General features: G+C 40.4%; 1 protein-coding gene and 1 pseudogene across 5 annotated transcripts in view; one reads left to right on the forward strand and one right to left on the reverse strand.

The window, feature by feature from the left end:
- ARK2N (arkadia (RNF111) N-terminal like PKA signaling regulator 2N) overlaps window positions 1-21,700 on the forward strand; it is an 84,870-nt gene that overhangs the window by 8,674 nt on the left and 54,496 nt on the right. The window lies entirely within an intron of this gene.
- LOC145534261 (cytochrome c oxidase subunit 7A2, mitochondrial pseudogene) lies at window positions 6,309-6,843 on the reverse strand (annotated as a pseudogene). The gene is made up of 2 exons (XR_014074387.1): window positions 6,817-6,843; window positions 6,309-6,716 (listed from the first exon to the last, which is right to left on the reverse strand). The product of XR_014074387.1 is annotated as a cytochrome c oxidase subunit 7A2, mitochondrial pseudogene (transcript).

A 21,700-nucleotide genomic window follows, 5' to 3' on the forward strand; every position in this document is an offset into this window, starting at 1 on the left:
CTCAATAGTTGTGACACACGGGCTTAGTTGCTGTGCAGCATGTGGGATCCTCCTGGACCAGAGATCGAACTCATGTTTCCTTCGTTGACAGATGGATTCTTTACCACTGAGCTATGAGGGAACCCCAATCTCGAGTTTAGATTTCTGCAGTGTCCACATTATCTATGCTGCAACTTCTCAGTGGAAAAGCTTACCCCAAATCCTGACAAAACTTTGCTTTATTTTGAGATATTGATTAAGAATACTGTTGTCATTAGAGTATGTTAGTATTTATGTATATAAAATAGAAAAGAGATTAATTTTTCCATTATAAATGATTTGGGAACATCACTGTTGTAGTAGAATGTCTTCTAAGAACTAAATATCTGGAGAGAGGGGGTTTTATTTTGATTTTTAGTAAAATACTGTTTTTTACATTGCGTTATGTGGCTTAAGATGCTTAGTTTCATGGTGTCTGGTTTTGCATCCTTATAAATATACAGTCACTTTATATAGTATTCTAAATGTAAGGGAGCAGCTTTACTAGACTCGTAGCAGTTGAGACTGTTTTGTCTACCTTATCTGGAAAGATAAAAGGGGAATTACTCTATTAGAAATCATGCTGATTCTGTGTAATGGAATATATATATATATTAAACTTCTCTATTTTATTTTATTTTTAATTACTTTTTTGGCTGTGCCATGCAGCATGTGGAATCTTTACTGCCCTGACCAGGGCTTGAACCCATGCCCCTTGCATTGGAAACATGGAGTCCTAACCACTGGACCACCAGGGAAGTCCATGTGATGGAATATGTTTTTATATACAAGTCACTAGTACTACTAAGCAAACACAGTATTTCATTAGTTGTCTTGGTGATATTTTTAAGTGATTCAGTTCATCAGTTCAACCAGTATTTGTTAAATATTATGTTAGGAACTGTAGTGAACTGAAGGTGATTAACATAATCTCTGTTTTCAAAGAAGATTGTAATATAATGGGGCTGGGGAGGGTGAATAAAAACATTGATACAAATATGTTGTATCTTTAATTACTTTCGTCATAATGTATTATTTCCCTTCTCCCCATTTATAAGGTAAATACTTGATTTCTTGGGGTTAAATGTTCTTGGTCATTATGTATGTGTGTGGAGGGGGAGGTGGTTTGCTTTAAAATATCACTCTCTTATAGCAGTATATTTGTGTGCCACAGTCAGAAAAATCAGTTAATAATTGTTAGGTGCTATTTTTTTCTTTTTGATAATTGCTAGTATTGTGACTCTGTCCCACCATTAGATTTTCACAATATCTATTCTGATATCCGAGTTGTATAACACTGTAGAATCACTTTTTGTGATGATTGCCCATGCCAGCCGGAAGTAAGCACACAATATGGTTTGAAAGCCCTGCTTCATTCTAGTTTTATTAACAGATTGATTGTAGTGCTGTCTCTGGTCCCAGGCTCCTGTTCTTGTTTACTGAAAACAAAGAAAAAGAAAAAAACAAAAAAAAACCAAAATAAGGGCTCAGTGATAAAGAATCCGCCAGCCAATATACAATCGGTTTATATAGTGTTCCAAATGTAAAGGAGCACTTTACTAGGCTGTTTGCAGTTGTGTCTGTTTTGCCTGTTTTATCTGGTAAGATAAAATAAAAGGGGAATTACTCTATTAGAAATAATGCAAATTCTATGTAATTTTTTTTAAACTTCTCTTTTATTTTTAATTTATTTTTTGGCTGCACCATGCAGCATGTGGAATCTTACTACCTTGACTAGGGATCGAACCCATGCCCCTTTTAGTGGAAGCATGGAGTCTTAACCACTGGACAGGAGACACAGATTTGTTCCATGGTCTGGGAAGCTCCCACATGCAACTAAAACCAAAAGCCTGTTATCTACAACTGCTGAGCCTGTGCTCGAAAGCCCAGGAGCCACAACTACCGAAGCCCAAGGGCCCTAGAGCCCTTGCTCTGCAACAAGAGAAACCACTGCAGTGAGAAGCCCAAGCACCGCAGCCAGAGAGTAGCCCCTGCTTCTGCAACTAGAGAAAAGCACACACAGCAACAAAGATGTGCCCACACAGACATAAATAAAATAAAAACCCAAACCAGGCAAAGCTTCAAAACACTTCAGGCCTTTTTAAAAACGTTTCTAGGTGTAGAGTAGGCAAAGTTTGACAAAGACCCAAGAGTGGTTTTAAAGACACATGACTGATGGTTAGAATTTTTTTTTTTAAACTTCAAGTCCAGTTACATATTAGGGAAGTTACTTCTACTTAAGAAATGAGTTAGCAGTAGATGCAAGCTATAATCTGTTTCATATCATTACTGTGGAGGAAATTCTGTTACCTTAGACTTAGCTACATTCTTACTGGTGGTCACATGACTTTAAGTCTCATCTATGTAAGAAGTAAATATTTTTAACAAAAATATAGAAACAGTCCAATTGCTTTGACTTTTAGTGCTAAGAAAGTGCATCATTTTTGAATCATAAATTCGGTAATAAAAATGTGTAGTTGAGTATTTATAAGGCAGCTAACAATTTTTAGATTTTCAAGCTAAGCCTATTTTAAAAAAAGAACTTTTAAAAAACGTTTTTAGGGACTTCCCTGGTGCTCCAGTGGTTAGGACTCAGTGCTTTCACTGCCATGACCCTGCATTCAATTTCTGAAACAGGCAATGCGGCCAAATAAAAAATAAAAATTTGTTTAGACTAGATTGCAGTGAAGCTGTTTAAACTGCATCTCCTTTGCTTAATAACTCCTTTTCTCTCCTTTTTTGGCATAGATTTTACTTTAATAGATTAACCATTTGGCATGCCTTGGGCATAATGTTAAATAAGTACAGTGGGTGAAAAACTATACCATTTTCTTCACATATAAAGATAACAAAGAAATTCTGGTTGTGTGGTTTCTATAAAATGTATCAAAACAATGGATGTTTTGTTTTTAGGGAAAGCTATCAAAGGAGCAGTCTTGTTGACCTTCTTAAGTGTCAAATATCTTGTTATGCAAAAGATGTATTCTTATATATTTATGGGAAAAACTAATTATAAAGTGGTTTGGTGTTTTTTGGAGGGCCAAGCCACACCACGTGTAGGGTCCTAATTCCCTCAGCAGTGATAGAACTAGTGCCTCCTGCAATGGAAGCAGAGTCCTAACCACTGGACTGCCAAGGAATTCCTGGTGTTTGTTATTTAAATATTACTAGCTTGTAGTAATTGAGTCATAGATCTAAGCAAGGATATGGCATGTATTTGTATATCTGGTGGCTCCTGTTTTGAAAAAAAAAATTCATTTCTAAAGCCTTGTACCAAAAAAAAAAAAGCCTTGTATCATTATTATGTATATTTGAAAGACACGTGCTCTGCCATGATGCATTTTTAGTTAAAAGTCAGTGCTGAAGTAACTGTGTAGCAGCAGTTTGTCCTTAAGAATTTTAAACGGTTCAGACATTATTAACAAATAGGTGAAATTTTAAAATGTCAACTTAATTTAAAAAATGAAGATGTCCTTAAGATTCTGTTTTAATAAAACATTTTATTTTAAAATGATATGGAACTTCTCATCCACGAGGCCTAGCAAAATCTCTTTTGTTTAATAAATACTGATTATATGTTTAAGAACAAGACTTCTCTGGCAGTCCAGTGGTTGAGACAGTGTGCTTACACTCCGGGGGACATGATTTGATCCCTGATCAGGGAACTAAAATCATGCATGCTGCAAGGCCAAAAACAAACAAAAATAACATGTTCAAGGGATATTATATACATAGTACACATTGGGTATTTTTCTAGTGGTTTGGTTATAATAATGAGACAAAATCTTTGCCTTCTTGTATCTTACAGTCTATGAAGCATACAGGCGATAAACTAGACATATAGATAAGCTGGATAATTTTAGGCACTTAAAAAAAGAGAGAGAATAATGGGCTATGGGTGAGAGGATGCATTTAATGCATTCAGGGAAGGCCTTTTTAAATGTGAATTTAAGTAGAAATGTGAATAATTGTGAATACCTTGAAATATTAAGAGCCAACCTCAAAAAGAGCTAGGGGAGTTCTTTCCTGGCAGTTTGAACAGCAAGTACAAAATACCTTGAATCTGAAAATATGTGTTGAAAAATTTGGAGTCTAAAGAGACAAAAATGATGCTGAAGTGAAGTTTGAGCAATACATACCTTGTAAGCCAAAAACAAATTCAGTTTATTCTAATTGTAAGGAAATTTATGTAAAAAAACTGCCCATAGTTTCTAAGCAAGTAGCAGTCTTGTTTGCCCTCCCCAGTGTAAAATGTAGATGTGCCTTGATTTACGCAGGTGATATATTCTTGTATATTTGTGGACAAAACTAAATTTTAGCACCAGGTTCCCCACAAATGTGTGTGCATGATGGGTGGTCTTTTTGGCTGCCCAGAAGCAGGTCATCTACAGATGGTTTAGCAACAAAAACTGAATTTTGAATATCAGACTTCAAATACATTACAAAAACTTGTTTTTAAAGGAATCTGTATTAAAACTTTATCTTTTAAATATAACCTACTTTATCTATCTTTTAAATATAACCTACTTTATCTTTTGTAAACATCCAGGTGTTCAGAATTTTTTGAATTTTGGTTAAAGGAGACGACTTGTGTAGCATGATCTAGTCTTAGGTTGAGAAGCAGGTTGGAAATTCAGAAACTGTTCTAAATATATCTGTCCAAATATGTCTAAATATAACTTGGCCATTGACCTACATATTCTTTTCTTAGAAATGAGGATTATATATTTCAGGTTAACTATGAACAGTAATTAATAAAAATAATTAAAATGTTCTGAAACCCTAAATAGAATTGTTTAGATAAGTTGTCAGTGTGGATAGATCACTTATTCTGTGTATCTTTTTAAATTACAGCTTTTATAAAAGCGTACAAATCGGCAGTAAAACATTTATGAATTTCTTCTTTTTATATATTTGTTATTTAATTAATGGAGTCCTGTGACTCAAAGTACTATCATATTCACTGATACAGTTTTCCAAAACTGTCTGATTATTCAGGCATCAAGCATTTGCTAAAGGATATCAATATCTTCTTAAAATATGTAAGCTTTTTGAATTTGGTGAGCAAGTCAGAAATTATACTACTACAGTTATATCAACGGAAAGTCTATGATTGAAAAATACAGATTTCGTTGGGAAGGAATCTGTATTCCTGAGATGAGAGCTGAAAGCAGTTCTTTGTTGCAGAAGGAATATCAATAGAATATTTATGAAATAACTATCAGTTTGTTTTTTAAAAATCATTAGTGACTGAAAGAAACATTATTTTGGGGAGCTTTTCAAATGAAATTTCCTATATCTTTTAAAAATATTCCTTGAAACTTTGAAAACATTAAGAGGTCTCTGCTAATTCATGGTTGAGTATTTTATGTTGTGGCTAAAACTGATCAGCAGCACTAGTAGTGCCGCTTAGAGGCATTGGTTTTCTGATGCTGAGAAGCACAGGCCAAAGGATGCAGTTTGTGCTCATGTTACTTTTTCCATGAAGTCTGTGTAAGTAGAGCCACTAATTGCAGTGGTTTTCTGTATGCTATGACCCTAGTTTCTGTGGAGATGTTTATGCAGAAGATGACTGTAACGTGTTTGTGTCACCAAACGGAGTTTTTTTAAAAAGCAAAAATGAGCTTTAACTATGATAAGTCCAGTGTACAATTGGCCTGGTGGATATCATCAAATGATATCACCTGGGCACTATTTTTCTATTTTTCTCTCTCACTCTTTACTGCTGTTCTTTGTGGGCTTCATATCCAGCCAGGCTTTCCTCTCATAAGGACACAGTTGTCCCTCCTAGCAGCTCTAAGCCCGCAAATTTCCTCAGCATTAATTAAAAAATTAATAGACTATTTTTAGAGCAGTTTTAGGTTTGTAGAAAAGTTTAGCAGAAAGTACAGAGAGTTCCTTTATGCCCCCCCCTCCAGTTTCCCATGTTATTAACACTTTGCGTTAGTTTGATGTTTATCGTTTATTTACAATTGATGAGCTAACACTGATACATTATTAAAGTTCAAATTTGTATTAAAGCTCACTCTCTGTTGAAAAAGAGACACTGTTGAAGAACACAACGTAACAGTTCTCTGGGATTTGACAAATGCCTGTCCATCATTACTGTGCTTAGTTGCTGAGTCCTATCTAACTCTTTGTGACGCCATTGACTATAGCCCTCCAGACTCCATCCACTGTCTGTGGGGATTCTCCAGGCAAGAAGACTGGAGTAGGTTGCCATGCCCTCCTTCAGGGGATCTTCCCAACCCAGGGATTGAACCCAGGTCTCCCCCATTGCAGGCGGATTGTTTTTTTTTTTTTTCATGGTAAAGACTGCTTTATTGGTAGCAGCTAGTACAAGTCAATAAATATTGATCCCCAAAGAACTCGATTATGTATCAGATTACTGGTCCACAGAGAGCTGAATGAACTGAACCAACTGATGGCTGGAGGATAAACTGAAGTCGATCCTGCTTCTTGGGAAATGAAGCCACAGCCAGTTCATACATGGCATATGCCGTTCCACCAACTGTAAGAATCATGGTGGCTCTATACAGGAGGGCATCAGCTATCCCACCCTTCAGATGCACTGCAATTCCATTATCCTCCTGAAACAGCTTTTGTTTCTCTGCAACCTTATTTTCAAACTGCCTGCGTGAAGCAGTACTTATGGTCCTCTTAGTAATCTGATGGAGAGCCAGAAGATTCCGTAGCTTCTTGGCTCAGTTACTGCCCACCAACGGCGACAACCGACCACCAGCAACGAGAACTCCGCACGTCGGAACCGGAACTACCTTCTGCAGGCGGATTCTTTACCAGCTGTGCTACCAGGGATTCGATCATTACAGTATCCAACAAGAGTTTCACTGCCCTGAAGATCTCTCCTTATTAATTCTTCCACCTTCTCCGCTACCCTCTGGTAACTTCTGATTTTTTTGACAGACTTTATTTTCTTGGGCTCCCAAATCACTGCAAATGGTGACTGTATCCATGAAATTAAAAGACGATTACTCCTTGGAAGAAAACCTAGACCAACCTAGACAGCATATTAAAAAGCAGAGATGTTACTTTGCCAACAAAGATCCATCTGATCAAAGCTATGGTTTTTCCAGTAGTCATGTACGGATGTGAGATTTGGACCATAAAGAAAGCTGAGCACCAAAGAATTGATGCGTTTGAACTGTGGTGTTGGAGAAAACTCTTGAGAGTCCCTTGGACTGCAAGGAGATCCAGCCAGTCCATCCTAAAGGAGATCAATCCTGGGTGTTCATTGAAAGGACAGATGCTGAAGCTGAAACTCCAATCCTTTGGCCACCTGATGCGAAGAACTGACTCATTGGAAAAGACCCTGATGCTGGGAAAGATTGAAGGCAGGAGGAAAAGGAAACGATAGAGGGTGAGATGGTTGGGTGGCATCAGTGACTTGATGGACATGAGTTTGAGCAAGCTTCAGGAGCTGGTGATTTGAGCAAGCTTTGGGAGTTGGTGATGGACAGGGAAGCCTGGCATATTGCAGTCCATGGGGTTGCAAAGAGTTGGATGTGACTGAGTGACTGGACTGAGCTTTCTCCTCACTTTAAATATATCATTCCGTTTCCTTTTGGCTTTTAGAGTTTCTGTTGAGAAATCAGCTGATAGCCTGATGGGAATTCCCTTGTATGTTATTTGTTGTTTTTGCACTTGTTGCTTTTAATGTTTTATCTCTGTCTTTAATTTTTGTCAATTTGATTACTATGTGTTCCTCTTTGGGTTTCTCCTGCCTGGGATTCCTGCGCTTCCTGAACTTGGTTGACTATTTCTTTTCTCATGTTAGGGACATTTTCAGCTATTATCTCTTCAAATATTTTCTCAGGTCCTTTCTCTCTCTCTCCTCCTTTTGTGTGGTGCTAAGTCACTCAGTCCTGTCCAACTCTTTGGGACCCTATGGACTGTAGCTGGCTAGGCTCCTCTGTCCGTGGGGATTCTCCAGGCAAGAGTACTGGAGTGGGTTGCCATGCCCTCCAAGGGATCTTCCCAACCCAGGAATTGAACCCACATCTTTCATATTGCAGGTGGATTCTTTACTGTCTGCTGTTGCTGCTAAGTAGCGTCAGTCGTGTCCGACTCCGTGCAACCCCACAGACGGCAGCCCACCAGGCTCCCCCGTCCCTGGGATTCTCCAGGCAAGAGTACTGGAGTGGGTTGCCATTTCCTTCTCCAGGGCATGAAAGTGAAAAGTGAAAGTGGAGTCGCTCAGTCGTGTCTGACTCAGTGACCCCATGGACTGCAGCCCGCCAGGCTCCTCCGTTCATGGGATTTTCCAGGCAAGAGTACTGGAGTGGGGTGCCACTGCCTTCTCCCTTTACTGTCTGAGCCACCAGGAAAGCCCAAGAGTACTGGAGTGGGTAGGCTATCCCTTCTATCCCGACCCAGGAACTGAACCAGGGTCTCCTGCATTGTAGGAGGATTGTTTACCGGCTGAGCTCCAGAGAAGCCGCCTTCTCCTTCTGGGATCCCTATAATGCAAATGTTAGTGTCTTTAATGTTGTCTCAGGGGACTCATAGGTTGTGCTTATTTCTTTTCATCTTTTTTTCCAGATTCTGTTTTGTGTCAGTGATTTCCACCATTCTCTCCTTCTGGTCATTTATCCATTCTTCTGCATCAGTTACTCTGCTGTTGATTCCTTCTGCTGCTGCTGCTGCTAGGTCGCTTCAGTCATTTCCGACTCTGTGCGACCCCATAGACAGCGGCCCACCAGGCTCCCCCGTCCCTGGGATTCTCGAGGCAAGAACACTGGAGTGGGTTGCCGTTTCCTTCTCCGATGCATGAAAGTGAAAAGTGAAAGTGAAGTCACTCAGTCGTGTCCGACTCTTAGTGACCCCATGGACTGCAACCTACCAGGCTCCTCCATCCATGGAATTTTCCAGGCAAGAGTACTGGAGTAGGTTGATTTCTTCTAGTGTATTGTTTATCTCTGTTCATTTGTTCTTTAGTTCTTCTAGGTCTTTGGTAAACATTTCTTGCCTTTTCTCAATCTTAGACTCCATTCTTTTCCCGAGATCCTGTATCATCTTCACCATCATTATTCTGAATTCTGTTCCTGGAAGGTTGCCTATCTCCACTTCATTTAGTTGTTTTTCTAGGGTTTTTATCTTGTCCCTTCATCTGGGACATAACTTTCTGCTTTTCATGTTGATTAACTTTCTGTATTCTGACTTTTGTTCTAGTTATAGGATTTTGGTTCTTTTTGTTTCTTCTGTCTGCTCCTTGATGGTTGAGGCTAAGAGGCTTGTGTAAGCTGCTCTGATGGGAGGGAATAGTGCTGGGAAAACTGGGTCTTGCTCTGGTTGACAGGACCTTGCTCAATAAAGCTTTAATCCAATTATCGGTCAATGGATGGGTTTTCACTCCCTCCCTGGTATTTTTTTGGCCTAGGCAGTCCAGCTCTGTGGGCTTTATGGTTGGGTTAATGGCAATCTTCAAGAGGATTTATGCCAAGGGGGACCTTCCCAAACTGCTGCTGCCAATGCCCCTGTCCCTGTGGTGAGCCCCTCCTGACCCACACCGCCACAGGAGACCCTCCAACACTAGCCGGTAGTTTTGGTTCAGTCTTCTGGGGGTCATCGCTCTTTTCCTCTGAGTCATGGCGCTCGGAAGGTTTTGTTTGTGTCCTCCAAGACTGGAGTCTCCATTTCCTCTAGTCCTGTGGAAGTCTTGTAATCAAATTCTGCTGGCCTTCAAGGTTCAGATTCCATGGGGATTCCCAGTGCCTTTGTCAGATCCCCAAGCTGGGAAGCCTGAAGTGGGATTCAGAACCTCAACAACAGTGGGAGAACTTCTTTGGTATATTTTTTTTTCCAGTTTGTGGATCACCGACCTGGCGGGGGTGGGATTTGAGTTTATCATGATTGTGCCCCTCCTACTGTCTCACTGCAGCCTCGTCTTTTGTTTTTGGACGTGGGGTATCTTTTATTTCCAGTGTCTTTGTTTTTGGACATGAGGTTATCTTTTATTTGGTAAATTCCAGTGTCCTCCTGTCGATGGTAGTTCAACAGCTAGTTGTGATTTTGGTCCTCTTGCAGGAGGAAATGAGCACTAGACCTTCTACTCCGCCATCTTGAACCTTACAATTTTTGAAAAAGACTGTAGAATCTCTTTTCCGTTCACTCTCTTTTCTTCCTAGCTGAGCTGATATATTCAGCTATCACCTCTGCTTATAGTGATAGTGTCCTCTTTTGTATTTCTGCTTGTTTTTTTCCTTTGAGACTTGTGTTCCTGTGAACATTATCTAACTCAAATCATAGGTGAGTTTTTTGTCTTTTTACTTTTCTTATAGACTGCATCTTAGTTTGGGTGGTTACCCTGTACCCAATTGTATATGCCATTAACCAACCCAAGGAGTGGAGTGTTCTGTATACATCTTACGGGTTGAGTTTGTTAATAATGTTAAAAAAAATCTATATTCTTGTTGATTTCCTGTCTAGTTTTATCCATTTAGAATGAGAATTGACATCTGCAACTATTAGTGTTAAGTTATCGCCTTTCTATTGGGTTGGTGCAAACGTAGTTATAGTTTCAGACTGTGAATTTTAGATCATTATAACTGGCTCAAACACATATTTATTAATCAAGGTAGGAACCATTACAGTCAACACATTTTTGCCAATGAGAAATAAGTTTGTTTGTTCCTGGAGCATAAAAGCTGTGTTTCAGGATTCAATAAACTCTTGGAAAGCATTTTCTGCCCTCTGCTGGGTTTGGAGGCAGTTTCCCTGCAAAAAAGTTGTCGAGATGCTTGAAGAAGTGGTAGTTGGTTGGTGAGTGGTCAAGTCAATGTGGCAGGTGAGGCAAAACTTCATAGCCTAATTAGTTCAATTTTTGAAGCATTGGTTGTGCGACCTGTGGTCAGGTGTTGTCATGGAGAAAAATTGGGCCCTTTCTGTTGACCAATGCTGGCTACAGATGGTGTGGTTTTTGGTGCATCTCTTTGATTTACTGAGCATACTTCTCAGATGCAATGCTTTCCCTGGGATTGAGAAAGCTGTAGTGGATCAGACCAGCAGCAGACCACCAAACAGTGACCGTGAACTTTTTTTGGTGCAAGTTTGGCTTTGGGAAATGTTTTGGAGCGTCTTCTAGGTCCAACCACTGAGGTGGTTGTTGCCGATTGTCTGTTGTATAAAATCCCCTTCGGCAACTTCTTGTGTAGTTGTAAGAGGATTAGCTTCCATGATCGCTCTCAGTTGGTCATTGTCAGCTTCTGATGGCTGGCCACTGTGCTCCTCATCTTCAAGACTCCTGTCTCCTTTGCAAAACTTTGTGAACCACCACTGCATTGTGTGTTCTTGAGCAGTTCCTAGGCTGAATACGTTGTTGATAATGAGAGTTGTCTCCACTGCTTTATGACCCATTTGAACTCAATTAAGAAAATCGCTCAAATTTGCTTTTTGTCTAACGTCATTTACATAGTCTAAAATAATTACAAAATAAACAACAAGTAATAGGTCATTAGCAAAAAACGCAAGGCGAGAAATGTCCATTAGAATTATGGATAACATAACCACATTTATTTAAGAAAGTATTCCGGTATCAAATGACAAATTTCAATAATGCAAAAACCGCAGTTACTTTTGCAACAACGTCATGTTCTGTTAGTTTTTGCTTTATGTAGTTTGAACCTTTGTTAAGTACACATATTTAAAAGTAATGTATACATTTGCAGTTTTTATGTTTTCCTGATACTTCTTTTCTATCATGAAGTGTCCCTCTTTGCCTCTAGCAATATTTCTTAAAGTCAGTTTTGTCTGATGTTGACATGTTTTAGCTTTCCTGTGTTTGCTCCTTGCTAGTGTATCTTTTTCTACTCTTTTTTTTTAATTAGTCTATTATATTTTTGAATCTAAGATATGTCTCTTGAAAACTACATACAGTTAGATCTTTTTTATCCAGCCTGACAAACTCAGCCTGTTGATTGGAGTGTTCAGGGCATTTATATTTAATGTAACTCTTAATATGGTTAGATTTACTGTTGGCATTTTGTTATTTGTTTTCTAATGGCTTGTTTTTTTGTGTGTTGTTGATCTTCTGTATTTACTTTTACTGCTTTTTTTGGAGGTAGGGGTTGTTTTTCAACTATATTTTTGGAGTTATTTTCCTAGTGGCTACTCTGGGAATTGTATCTTTATCTTCATTTACCACATTCTACTTCAAATTAATACTTATATCCAATAAAATACAGAAACAGTTCTCCAGTATGGGTGAGCTCCATCTTTTCCCTCCTTTTTATACTATTATTTTTATACATACAACATTTGTGTATATTATAAACGTAGCAATACAGTGTTGTAATCAATCATTTGTACAATCTTGTATTTTTAAAAAGAAGATTCTCTTATTGCACACATGTTGGCATTCTTGATGTTGTCCCGTAAGTTTCCAAGGCTCTTTTCATTGTTGTTTAATTTTTTAATTCTTCAGATTGTATACTTTCTATTGAGCTCTTGTTATGTTCCCTGATTGTTTTTCTTCCATCTTGAATCGGCTGTGTGAATTTTTCCTTTCAAATGGGCAAAATGTCCATTTAGTTCCTCTTTTATTGATTTCTATCTTCTTAGTGAGGTTCTTTACTTGTGGAATCATTGTTACCATATGTTCCTGTAATTTAAAAAATCGTTTCTGGCTTTGCTGGATTTTCGTCGCTGTGCGCAGGCTTTCTCGAGTTGCAGCTTTCTCTTTGGGGGCTGTTCTTGGTTGCAGCGCTTGGGCTTCTCATTGCAGCGATTTCTCTTGTGGAGCATGGGCTCTAGGCACATGGGCTTCAGTAGTTGTGGCACATGGGCTTAGTTGCCCTGAAACATGTGGGATTTTCCCAGACCAGGGTTTGAGCCCATGTCTCCTGCATTGGCAGGCTAATTCTTAACCACTGAACCACCAGGGAAGCCCACTTTCCTGTAATTTTTAAAGCATATTTTTCTTCAGTTCTTTGAACGTATTTCAAATAACTCTTTTGAAGTCTTTGTCTGCTAAGCCCAATATCTGAGGAAACTCATTTTTCTAGTGACTTTTTTTTTTTTTGGCCACACCTTGCATCGTGCAGGATCTCAGTTCTCCAACCGGGGATCCAACCTGAGCCCCTGGCAGTAAAAGTGCCACGTCCTGACCACTGGACCACCAGGGAATTCCCTCTAGTGACTTTTTATCTCCTGTGAATGGAGCACATTTCCTGCTTCTTTGGAAGTCTCTTAATTTTTTGTTGAAGACTGGACATTTTAGACAATATTGTAGCAACTTTGGATTCTGATTGTTTTTCCCTTTGAAAACATGACTGTTTCTTCCTTTAGTTAACTGGGTAAATTTGTGAAATGTGTCTTTCCTGAAGTGTGTTGTTGCTTATGTCTCTGCTTTTGTTATTTTCCCGTTTAAAATTTTAAGCCTGGTTGCTCTTATCCTTTCTAGTGTAGCTTATTGGCCAGTCAGTGCTCGGACAGAGTTGTGCTCAAACACCTCATTCCAGGAAGGATTTTTGTTGTTGATGTACCTGTATGTGGATGGGGGAACACATTTTAAAGTTCAGGCCATTTTCAAGTCTGCCTGGGCTTTTACTTTCTGTTGGACCCTTTGGCATCTCCTCTGGATTATCATGCAGCCTCAGCCAAGAATATGCTGAATCTCATTTGTGACTACATCCCTAGGTTAGTAGAACCTGTGACTGCCCTGATTTCTTGCTGCTGAGGTCACAGTTGCACCTACAGTGTCCCGGCATAGGTGTGGTCATCCACTCCAAACTGAATGAGGCCCCTTTCTTAGTGCCAGCTGGCAGGTCCTCAGGGCATGCCCCTTATCTATAAGGCAGAACCTACTGACCTAGAGGTGGGGGGAAACGGGAGCAGCCTCAGGCAAGACAGATTTTCACTATTCTTAATCAGAATCTTGCAGGTTTTCACGCATCAGCACTTCTGTTTGTGTATGCTTTTGAGTGATTTCCAGAGCACTGAAATTGGATGCTTCTGTCAATTTTGTCTTGCTTTATGGTTTTATTTTGGGGAGAAGATTTGCTGTCCCCCCTGCTCACTTGCCCATGGGCTTCCCTTATAGCTCAGTTGGTAAAGAATCCCTCTGCAATGCAGGAGACCCTGGTTCAATTCCTGGGTCAGTAAGATCCCCTGGAGAAGGGAAAGGCTACCCACTCCAGTATTCTGGCCTGGAGAATTCCATGGACTGTATAGTCCATGGGGTCACAAGAGTCTGACGCAACTCAGCGACTATCATTTCTGCTTGCCCACAGCCAGAGGTCTTGCCCTGTCTCTACTTAGGAACTCTGTGTACTCATAATCCATCACATCTCTTTCACCCAGAAATAACAACTGACTTGACATTTTGGTAACCATTTCCTTGCTTCTTACCACACAACTAGGTGCTTCCCTGGTAGTTCAGTGATAAATAATCAGTCTGCCAATGCAGGAGATGCAGGTTTGATTCCTGGGTTGGGAAGATCCCCTGTAGAAGGAAATGGCTATCCACGCCGCTATTCCTGCCTGGAAAATCCCATGATCAGAGGTGCCTGGCGGGCTACAGTCCATAGAGTTGTAAAAGAGTCGGACATGACCAGGTGACTAAACAACAACTGCACAAGTATTTATCCGTGTATGACGTGTCTTTTCAGTTTGTCCAGTTTTGCACTTTATAAACATTGGCTTATAGTGTAGGGTTTGTTTGTTTTTTCAGTTTTTTTTTTGTTTCAGTTCAGTCAGTCATGTCCAGCTGTTTGTGAACCCATGAACTCTAGCATACTAGGCTTCACGATCTCCCGGAGTTTGCTCAGACTCATTTCCATTGAGTCAGAGATGAGTCATTCACTCATCTCATCCTCTGTCGCCCCTCCTCCTCCTGGCTTCAATCTTTCCCAGTATCAGGGTCTTTTTCAGCAAGTTGGTTCTTCACATCAGGTGGTCAAAGCATTGGAGTTTCAGCTTCAGCATCAGTGCTTCCAAGGAATATTTAGGACTGATTTCCTTTAGGATTGACTGGTTAGATCTTGGAGTCCTAGGGACTCTCAAGAGTCTTCTGCACCACGGTATGAAAGTATCAATTCTTCAGTGCTCAGCCATCTTTATGGTACAACTCTCACATCCATACATGACTACTGGAAAAACCGTATCTTTGACTATATGTACCTTTGTTGGCAAAGTGATATCTCTGCTTTTTAATATTGTGTCTAGATTCGTCATAGCTTTTCTTCTAAGGAGCAGGTGTCTTTTTTGTGGTTGTAGTCACCGTTTGCGGTGATTTTGGAACCCAAGAAAATAAAATCGGCCGCTGTTTCCATTTTTTCCCCATCTATTTGTCATGAAGTGATGGGACTAGATGCCATGATCTTAGTGTTTTGAATGTTGAGTTTTAAGCCAGCTTTTTCATTCTCCTCTTTGACCTTTATCAAGAGCCTCTTTAGTTCCTCTTCACTTTCTTTCATTAAAGTGGTATCATCTAGTATCTGAGGTTATTGATATTTGTCCCAGCAGTCTTGATTCCAGCTTGTGTGTCATTCAGCCTGGCATTTCACATGATGTACTCTGCATAGACGTTAAATGAGGAGGGTGACAGTATACAACCTTGATGCACTCATTTCCTAATTTCGAACCATTCTATGTCCGGTTCTAACTCTTTCTTTCTGACCTGCATCCAGGTTTCTCAGGAGGCAGATAAGGTGATCTGATATTCCCATCTCTTTAGAGAATTTTCCACAGTTTCTTGTGGTCCACACAGTCAAAGGCTTTAGTGCAATCAGTGAAGCAGAAGTAGATGTTTTTCTGGAATTCTCTTGCTTTTTCTGTGACTCAGCTGATGTTGGTAATTTGATCTCTAGTTCCTCTGCCCTTTTAAAATCCAGCTTGACCATCTGTAAGTTCTTGGTTCATGTACTGCTGAAGCCTGGCTTGAAGGATTTTGAGTATTACCTTGCTAGCATGTGAAATGAGTGCAATTGTGCAGTAGTTTGAACATTCTTTGACATTGCCCTTCTTTGGGATTGGAATGAAAACGAACTTTTTCCAGTCCTGTGGCCACTGCTGAGTTTTCCAAATTTGCTGGCATATTGAGTGCAACACTTTCACAGCATCATCTTTTAGTATTTGAAATAGCTCAGTTGGAATTCCATCACCTCCACTAGCTTTGTTTGTAATAGTGCTTCCTAAGGCCCAGTTGATTTGACACTCCATGATGTCTGGCTCTTGGTGAATAACCACAGCATTGTGGTTATCAGGGTCATTAAGACCTTTTTTTGTACAGTTCTTCTTGCCACCTGTTCTTAATCTCTTCTGCTTCTGTTAGGTCCTTATTGTTTCTGTCCTTTATTGTGCCCATGTTTGCCTCAAATGTTCCGTTGGTATCTCTTGAAGTTTTCTTGAAGAGAACTCTTCTTTCCCATTCTATTAATTTTCCATTGTTCACTTAAGAAGGCTTTCTTACCTCTCCTTGCTCTTCTCTAGACTCTGCATTCAGATGGGTATATCTTTCCCTTTCTCCTTTGCCTTTCACTTCTCTTCTCAGCTATTTGTAAGTCCTCCTCATACAGCCATTTTGCCTTTTTTGCATTTCTTTTCTTCTTGGGGATGGGTTTGGTCACCCGGTCGCGTACAATGTTATGAACCTCTCTGCCCATAGTTCTTCAGGTACTCTATCAGATATAATCCTTTGAATCTATTTGTCACTTCCACTGTGTAATCGTAAATGATTTGATTTAGGTCATACCTGAATGGCCTGGTTTTCCCTACTTTATTTAAGTTAAATCTGAATTTTGCAATAAGGAGTTCATGATCTGAGCCACAGTCAGCTCCAGGTCTTGTTTTTGCTGACTGTATAAAGCTTTTCCATCTTTGACTGCAAAGAATATAATCATCTGATCTCAGTATTGACCATCTGGTGATGTCCATTTGTAAAGTTGTCTCGTGTTGTTGGAAGAGCGTGTCTGCTATGACCAGTGCATTCTCTTGGCAAAATTCTGTTAGCTTTTGCCTTGCTTCCTTTTGTATTCCACGGCCAAACTTACCTGTTACTCCAGGTATCTCTTGACTTCCTACTTTTGCATTCCTGTCCTCTGTGATGAAAAGGACATCTCTTTTGGTATTAGTTCTAGAAGGTCTTATAGGTCTTCATAGAACCGTTCAACTTCATCTTTTCCGGCATTAGTGGTTGGGGCATAGACTTAGATTACTGTCATGTTGAATGGTTTGCCTTGGAAACGAACCAAGACCATTTGGTCATTTTTGAGATTGCAGCCGAGTACTGCATTTTGGACTCTTTTATTGACTGAGAGCTACTCCATTTCTTCTAAGGGTTTCTTGCCAACAGTAATAGATATAACGATCTTCTAAATTAAATTCGCTCATTCCTGTCCATTTCACTGATTCCTAAAATATCGATGTTCACCCTTGCCATCTCCTGTTTGACCAATTCCAATTTACCTTGATTCATGGACCTAACTTGTGGCTTGTGGCTCAGCTGGTAAAGAATCCGCCTGCAATGTGGGAGACCTGGATTTGATCCTTGGGTTGGAAAGATCCCCTGGAGAAGAGAAAGGCTACCCGCTCCAGTATTCTGGCCTGGAGAATTTCATGAACTGTATAATCCATGGGGTCGCAAAGAGTTGGACACGACTGAGCGAATTTCACTTAACCTAACCTAACTAATGGACCTAACATTCCAGGTTCCTATGCAGTATTATTCTTTATAGCATCGGACTTTACTTACAAGTGGCCGTAGTTTCTGCTTTGGCTCAGCCTCTTCATTCTTTCTGGAGCTATTTCTCTGCTCTTCTTCAGTAGCATATTGGATACCTAGTGGCCTGGGGCGTTCCTCTTTCAGTGTCATGTCTTTTTGCCTTTTCATACTGTTCATGATAGAAACCGTGGCTTCTCTTGGGGAACTCTGGCTCTAGGCATGTGGGCAGTAGAGGGCCCTCTACCTTCTGATATTAATAGAAATCTGGCTTTCCCCCGAGGGGAAGGCACTGCTCCACCTTGTAAGGGGTGGCTGTGTTTTTTCCCTTCAGCCCCTATCCTCTGGTCTGGAGAAGGAGGGTAAATGATCTCCTGTTCCTCATTGCCACTTTTCAAATGATTTTTCTCTTTTCATTTATCCCTATACTGCTGTGTTCTTTTAGCCATTGACCCCTTTATATTGAAATGACTTTTGTTCCTTGATTAGTGTCATTTTGTCCATTATTCCTTTTGTCTTAATTCTTGGCCACTTCAGTATACACATGGATGACTCTTCTGACACTACCCACTCAGTTCCCGTAATGGTTTTGTTTTCTACCCTACCTCAGCCACTTATATCCATAGTTATCCACAGTCATACTGTAACCTATGTTTCTTGAACTGTCTGTTGTTTTTTTATTCCCATTCCATCATTGGTGGATTTGGGGGGTAAAATATTCAAAATCAGATACTAGGAAATTAAGACGCTTTTTGTTTGACAATATCAAATTGCTATAAGTCTCTGATCAGTTATTCATAATTTCTACAGTTTCCTCATTGGAGACAGTCATTCAGGGATAGCACTCTGAGTGGCACTGTTGCAGGATAATGAGGTGCGAGAGGATGGTTCCGTCCCAGGTCTCATGTGAGTCCCTGGGTTGGCCGCCAAGTGTGGGCTCTTGGCTTTGATGCGGGAAAGAATTCAAGAGTGAGCCATAGTAAAGAGAAGATTTATGAGTGTGGGCCATCTCAGAAGGCAAGAGAGGCAGGCACCAGGGTATGGGGTTGTAAGTTTTTATAGGGGTGGGTAATTTCATAGGCTAATGAGTGGGAAGAGTATTGCAGTAGCTGTTTTGGGGAAGGGGTGGGCACGTCTAGGAATTGGGCACTGCCTACTTTCTGACCTTTTGTGGTCAGCCTTGGAACTACCATGGCACCTGTGGGTGTGTCATTTGTTGTGCTGACGTGTTACGGTAAGTATATACCGAGGGTTTGGCTTTCCTGGTGACTCAGTGGTAAAGAATCCGCCTGCCAATGCAGGAGTTGTGGGTTCGATCCCTGGGTCATGAAGATCCTTTGGAGAAGGAAATGGCAACCCACTCCAGTATTTTTGCCTGGGAAATCCCCATGGACAGAGGAGCCTGGGCAGGCTGCAGTCCATGTGTGTGTGCTCAGTCGTGTCCTACTCTTTGCGACCCCATGAACTGTATCCTGCCAGACTCCTCTGTCCGTGGAATTTTCCAGGCAGAAATACTGGAGTGGGTTACCATTTCCTACTCCAGGAGATCTTCCTGACTCAGGGATCAACCCCACCTCTCTTGTGTCCCCTGCATCGGCAAGCAGATTCTTTACAGCTGTGCTGCTAGGTCTTGGACCTGGTTAGTTCTGATCAGTGTATGTCATGTCCTTGGGCTATGCCATTGTCTTAAAGGTTGTGCCTTGCCTCCTTACTAAGTGAAAGTTGCTCAGTCATGTTCGACTCTTCGCAACCCCATGGACTATACAGTCCATGGAATTCTCCAGGCCAGAATACTGGAGTGGGTAGCCTTTCCCTTCTCCAGGGGATCTTCCCAGCCCAGGGATCGAACCTAGGTCTCCTGCATTGCAGGCAGATTCTTTACCAGCTGAGCCACGATCTCAGCACTGTTTTAGGTCTTGGTTACCTGTAATCACAACCCTTCTGTAATCTCAATTTCATTCAGTGTTTTTGGACTAACACCTTCTATCTTTCCAGTTCAGTGTATACCCTTACTCCACTGGGATATCCATTCTGTAGGTTCACTGCATTTTCACTACCCTATACCTTCTTAATGTTAGAACATTAAAATCATAACATTATACACAGTCTTGCTTTTTCTTGAGTTGTTTTATTTGCTTGGTGAAAGTACAGTTCTGGTTAAATCCAACTTCTACCTCTGCATCTAGACTTATACAGTTGAACTTGAAAGGAGAAGACACATCCGTGTGTACCTTGGAGCTTTCATGGTGCTTTAAATTCATGGTTTCAGCCTGTGAAGTGGGTCCTTGTTGTCTGGAGATCATATACTGTACTTCCCTAGTTTCTTGACTTTCTCACTACTGTTTCACCCCCAGTCCTATGATCAACCTCCCCACCACCTTGTTTCATCCTTACTTACGACCTTGCTTTCGACTTCCTAGAGAAATTTGCAGTCAGAAGAAAGCTTCCACAAATTCCCATTATGTTTGTCTTTGAGCCATGCAAGACTAGAATGACACCTTTTGTTTTGATAATAATTTTTGCCTTGTGTTCTCTTTTGCCTATTAATCATAGGGACAATCAGCTGGTGGGGGTGGTTATTTAATATTCTGTTAATATATGGGGGATAGACATTAAACAGTGACACAATTAGTTAACTACAGTTAAGCAAAGTGTCCTGAAGAAAGATAGGTATATAATATGTATACGTACCAGGGATCTTATTAGTCTGTAAGGTACCCATGGCTATCCCCAAGGAAACAGTATTTATTCTGATAACCTGCAAAGAGTACCCAGCAAGAGGTCAGGCACAGAATGAGTGGGAAAGGCCAGCGATCTGAAAAAAACTGTTTTTATGATGTTCTCTGTAGGCTGAAGAGACCTAGGGTGAGTTGTCCAAGATGAAACGAAATACGAATAGAGGGTGTTGTTTTTTTTTTTTTTTTTGACAGAGGTTTTGAGTAGGGAAGAACAATCACATTTTAGCTTGTTTGTGTTAATGGTTTCTAGAAAATGAGTATTGTGAATTCTCTTTCACGCTATGTAAATCATTGTACTTAGCGGTTGTATTTTGTCAGATTTTCTATAGCATATGTTAAACCCTTTTCCATTTTTCACAAACCCCCAAACCTGCTTTTTCACCTTGTATTATGCTTTGTTGAGGTCTGTTACACAAACTCCCTCCAGACTTTCCTAGTAGCCTCATTTACTTGTTTTTTAAAAAAGATCTATTTATTTTTGGCTGTGATGGGTCTTCGTTGCTGTGCGAGGGCTTTCTCTTGTTGCCGTGAGCAGCGGGGCTACTCTAGCGTGCGGGCTTCTTTAGGCGGTGGCTACTCTTGCTGTAGTACCGAAATCAGATTGATTATATTCTTTGCAGCCAAAGATGGAGAAGCTCTATACAGTCAGCAAAAACAAGACCAGGAGCAGACTGTGGCTCAGATCATGAACTGCTTATTGCCAAATTCAGACTTAAATTGAAGAAAGTAGGGAAAACCACTAGACCATTCAGGTATGACCTAGATCAAATCCCTTATGAGTATACAGTGGAAGTGACAAATAGATTTAAGGGACTAGACCTGATAGACAGAGTGCCTGATGAACTATGGACAGAGGTTCGTGACATTGTACAAGAGACAGGGATCAAGAAAATCCCCATGGAAAAGAAATGCAAAAAAGCAAAATGGCTGTCTGAGGAGGCCTTACAGATAGCTGGGAAGAGAAGAGAAGCGAAAAGCAAAGGAGAAAAGAAAAGATATTCTCATCTGAATGCGGAGTTCCAAAGAATAGCAAGGAGAGATAAGAAAGCCTTCCTCGGCGATCAGTGCAAAGAAATAGAGGAAAACAACAGATTGGGAAAGACTAGAGACCTCTTCAAGAAAATTAGAGATACCAAAGGAACATTTCATGCAAAGATAGGCTCGATAAAGGACAGAAATGGTATGGACCTAACAGAAGCAGAAGATATTAAGAAGAGGTGGCAAGAATACACAGAAGAACTATACAAAAAAGATCTTCATGACCCAGATA

The sequence above is a fragment of the Giraffa tippelskirchi genome, chromosome 14 (genome assembly GCF_054371585.1).
Source record: "Giraffa tippelskirchi isolate mGirTip1 chromosome 14, T2T-mGirTip1v1.2.pri, whole genome shotgun sequence".
In the NCBI taxonomy this organism is placed as follows: Eukaryota; Metazoa; Chordata; class Mammalia; order Artiodactyla; family Giraffidae; genus Giraffa; species Giraffa tippelskirchi.